We start from the raw sequence: 5,110 nt of genomic DNA on the forward strand, positions 1-5,110 counted from the left end.
GATTTTCCCTATATATTTGTATGTAAAATTTTAATCCCCTATTGTAGTCCCAACCTACTCCGGGGGCCATGGTTTTAACAAACTTGAATCTACACTATGTCAGGAAGCTTTCATGTAAATTTCAGCTTTTCCGATCAAGTGGTTCTTAAGAAGAGTTTTAAATGACACCACCTTATTTTTGCGATTATCTCCCCTGTGAAGGGGCATATCCCTTAATTTGAACAAATTTGAAAGCCTTTTACCCAAGGATGCTTTTTGCCAAGTTTTGTTGAAATTGGTCTACTGGTTTTAGAGAATAAGTCGAAAATGTGTAAAGTTTAGAGACAAACGGACGAGTGATCAGGTTGATTGAAGGATTGTTTAACGTCCCTCTCGAGAATATTTCATTCACATGGAGACGATGAAGGGCTGCAAAATTTTAGCCTATGCTCGGTGCTTATGGCGTTGAGCAGGGAGGGTTCTTTATCGTGCCCCACCTGCTGTGACACGGGACCTCGGTTTTATCGGTCTCGTCCGAAGGACAGCCCATTTAGTCGCTTTTTACGACAAGAAAGGGTGATCACAAATCCTCACTCGAGCTTTTAGCTCAGGTGAACTAAAAACCACACAATGCTACTCTTTTCGGTATAAAGCAACTTGGTTTGTTGATTTCATGTTAAGTTTTGATTATATTGTCCATTTTATTATTTTACATGGAAGGCACATTTGTCACCTAAGTGGGGAGGGTGGTTAACCCCCTCCCATCCTCCCATCCCAGGTTCTATGTGCCTAAGTATAATTCTTTGTAGTATACACCGTGTTCTGTTGATGTTTGTAATTATATGGATCTGGTCCCCAATGTAACTTTTTTTTTTTTAAATTTCTCTTCTAAGAGACTTGAACAAATTTAATGATTTATCGCTTTCCAGAAAACAATTTTTTAACATGTAAAATCTTTCTGAAATTAAGACCAATTAGGAAAGCAAGTTAACTTCAAACAACAATTAATTTCTTAATTATTTTACAAATACACCATTTCCAAACAATAAATAAATGGACCTCTTATATGATGGCGCCACTATGTCCTCAAAAACAATGTTTTGAAATCCTATACAACGGTATTCACACAGTTTTGTCATTTCTTGTCCTGTGGATCTACAGCGGATTTGAATAACCCATCATATTTTGCAGTTATCATTCCCTGGAAAGGGTCCAGGACCTTCCTTTAATACAAATTATTCACCCTTGATATTGACCCTTTATTTCTTAAATGATAATTTTTTACTTTGATCATTTGTCCTTAGTACAGGTATAACAAGAAAGTTAATAAATATTCTTTTATATTTCTGACATCCATATCTATGCATATCCTCTTCATTAAATTTGCCTTCTAAAAGGCTTTCTTTCAATATGTATTGTATAAAAACTACAGGTATCTATCAAACACATCTAAATGACACTTTCAGAAAATGTCTTCCATTTCTAAATTAGCAAACACTTCACATGTTTATCGTTATTACGCTATAGATAGCCTAACTGTCATACATATACAATATGTAACATCAAAAAGGAATGTCTGTCTTTTTCTCAACTTTCATCACTGTATTTTTTCTTGTACATATATGGAAACTGGCAAATGGCAATTTATGTATAGAATCTGAAATAAAGAAAAAATGGTTATATTCAAATGTTGTTTCAGAAATTCAGACAACCGATGAACCGATGACAATCGATGAACATGCAAATCTATAATGTATCACAGTCCAACTCATTGTCATATGATACACAAATTTATAGTTACCTTGTTGCAATAATACATTTTGAAGCGCTCACTATTAATGTTGCGAATGTTGGCATGCATGAAAGGTGGAGATAACGAACAGTGAATAATCTCATCAATCCCATAAGCAATACAAAATAGATAGTTGGGCAAACACGGACCGCTGGACACACCAGAGGTGGGATCAGGTGCCTAGGAGGAGTAAGCATTCCCATGTAGATTATTCAGATTTACATTAAATAATCATCTGAAAACTTGTGATTTAGTTGATATTTAAATCTGGTGCTAAATCTATAAGTTATTAAGTTATTATCATGTACGGAGTTTGATATTTAGTTGATATGAAAAATTTTTGTTTGTGATTTAGTGATATATAAATTCGGTGCTAAGATTATAAGGTGTTATGCACAGTTTTTGAGATTTAGTTTAAATATACACCCGGTACTAGGGCTATAATTCATTATTACGTTTGATGCCTGAGTTTCAGTGGATATATGAGACCGGTGCCTAAGGCTATAATGTACCATTCTGTGCGATACTTCAGATTTAGTTGATTTAAATAAGCCTGGAGATAGGGCTTTAAGTTTTAATCATGAGATTTGATATGCAAGACAATCTGATTAAAATCAGCTCCTTGATTTTGTTTATGTCGCTACAAGGGGAACAGAGGAGCGGATCGAGGAGCTGATTTTAATTAGATTGATATGCAAGGCTGACGTTAAGGCTGTATGTGATTGTTACGTACGGTGCTTGTGATCTCGATGAGTTTTAATTCTTTGATAGGGTTATAATATTTTTAATGATTTGAAGATATCAGGAATTGAATTGATTGATGTGCGTAACAATTCAATAAAAGATTTCTTCAAATAATTAATGGGTCTTTAATTCTGAATTATTGAACACATTAATTGATAGCATTACTCATTCTGCTAAATTGCTGCACTCAAAGAATCAGCTTGGAACTCGTATCCAGCAGAACGCGTACCCAGGAAAACTCGTACCCAGAAATTTGGGTACGTTTTCTCCTGGAGAAAAACTATGTTTTTTTTGTTATATAAATTCTGGTAAGAGTTCTTCTGGAGAAAAAAGTTTGTCATTATATAGTAATCAAAATTTTGATATGAGTTTATCTCATTAAGAATTATACCATTTTAGGTATTGGAATTTGGGTACAATTTCTCCTTGCGAAAATCAAGGATTTCATACATTATACATAATTTACTATGAACATGATTTTCAATTGAATAAAAAAAGTGAATACAATGATCGTACTTGTTTGTTGTTTTTTTCTCTCATTTGAATTGCGGTTTGGCGTGAGACGATAATTAGTATAATTATTGCAATTAAACACCAATTTTTAACTTCCGACATAGCATTTTTATAGCGGACCTCTATTCTCCGGCACATAAAGGAGAACTCGTACCCAGATTTTTATGACAAAATGACGGAAGTTTTTCACCAGGAGAACTCGTACCCAGATTTTTGACAGACATGACAGTTTTTCTCCAGGAAAACTCGTACTCATTTTTTTTTTATTACAGAACTGACAAAGTTTTTTTTCTGCAGGAGAACTCGTACCCAGATTTATCAGATAAAATGACAATGTTTTTTCCCCAGAAAAACTCGTACCCAGACTTTTATGACAGAAATGACAGGGTTTTTTTCTGTAGGAGAACTCGTACCCACATTTCTATTTGATAAAATGACAAAGTTTTTCTTCAGGAGAACTCGTACCCAGATATTGATAGGTACGACTTCTCTTGGAAAACTCGTACCCGGGTACGTGTTCTCCTGGAGAAGTCGTACTCGGATACGACTTCTCCAGGGTACGATTTCCCAGGAGAACTCTTACCCAAATTTCTAGGTACGAGTTCTCCTGGGTACGAGTTATCCTGGGTACGGGTTCTCCAGAAGTCGAACAGATGATAAGGCCGGCGTTTACCTAGCGTAATTCGGTGCATCGATGGTACACACGTCGTGCAAAACGCCACTGAGATCGCACCATACCTCTAAATACTATCAGGAACTTGAATGTAGAACGTACCTATATGTCTAACTCTGGGATTCACCGACAGACGATTACTCACATACACCAAAGCGGACTTTTGAGTGACATTTCTTGGTAACCGTTCGGTGACAGCAGGACGGCACTGTGTTGGTTTTCCATCTGGTATGATACATTTGATTCCTGAATTAGAGTCAAGTTACTAAAGATACTGGAAATGATAAATTACCGGGCTCGGACCATCATCGCAAAACATGTTAATTGTCTCCGTTCACGCTACGTCAATTCGGTTTGAGGTTGGTACTTCCGGACTCAGGAAGCGTGGCTAGCAACGATGGGTACATATATGAAAATGAACAGATTTCACAGGATATTTCGTTGTGGTGCTTTTTCAAATGTTTGCTAAACGTTACACTAGCAGCTAACGATTTCGCATGACTCACACCCCAGAAACGATTCTTTGAGTATTTCTTTAGAACATTTTTGACTCCTTGCCGAGAAATTGGTTTACACAATCTATAACATCCAAAAGCTTTAAAATCGCCGTCAGAATCGGCTACCCATAATTTGTCTGAGGGATCAACACAAATACTTTCAATATTCCCTCTAAAAGACCAAGACCACGTCAGATTCCCAATTTTGTTCACGATATGGACCTCTTTTTTATTGTCGTCTAAGATCAAAATGTCACCTCTGCTGTTGTGTGTTATCTCCATTGGACAAATGGTCCGCAAGTTGTCAAGAACTTGGGCCACCGCGAATGAATCATTGCGATCAGTGAAACATCTACTGATTTTGACGATTTTCCTGACCTCTGACCTATCAAGCAGCGCTAAGAACCACACACTACCGTCAATATTTTCAGTGACGGAAAACACATTTAACAGATCGTAAAAGGAAAATGGAAATTCGCTACTACTTGCCAGGATCTGCAATAAATTCCCGTCACTGATATCATATTTGCGAATTTCTCCTCTACCTGTGGCCATGTTACAGGTACAGACCAGCAAAGAGTCGTTTGAGGAAGACGAAATAGCCGTGATGATACCAGATTCCGTCACCAGTTTTTGTGTACAATTAGCAGACTCCGGCGTCAGTTTTTGTGTACAATTAGCAGACTCCGTCATCAGTTTTTGTGTACAATTAGCAGACTCCTGCACCAGTTTTTGTGTACCTTTAGAAGAAAGTTTGTATACTGTATTTTTGGAGTTATCTACGTATACTATATGATCTCGAGCTAAGGTGACGAATTCTGGAACCATATCTAAAATGTATTTACTGCGACAACTCCCACAGATGTCATGGTGGCTTAAAACTCTAGCGTTCTTTTCGTGTACCCAAACGCT

At 36.8% G+C, this 5,110-nt stretch overlaps 1 long non-coding RNA gene across 1 annotated transcript; it reads right to left on the minus strand.

The window, feature by feature from the left end:
* Nucleotides 1–983: 983 nt before the first annotated feature.
* On the minus strand, nucleotides 984–4,280 carry LOC130050263 (uncharacterized). The gene is made up of 2 exons (XR_008798705.1): nucleotides 3,804–4,280; nucleotides 984–1,636 (listed from the first exon to the last, which is right to left on the minus strand). It is a non-coding gene; the product is annotated as an uncharacterized LOC130050263 (long non-coding RNA).
* Between the last annotated feature and the right edge of the window lie 830 nt (nucleotides 4,281–5,110).

Source organism: Ostrea edulis, chromosome 9 (genome assembly GCF_947568905.1).
Source record: "Ostrea edulis chromosome 9, xbOstEdul1.1, whole genome shotgun sequence".
In the NCBI taxonomy this organism is placed as follows: Eukaryota; Metazoa; Mollusca; class Bivalvia; order Ostreida; family Ostreidae; genus Ostrea; species Ostrea edulis.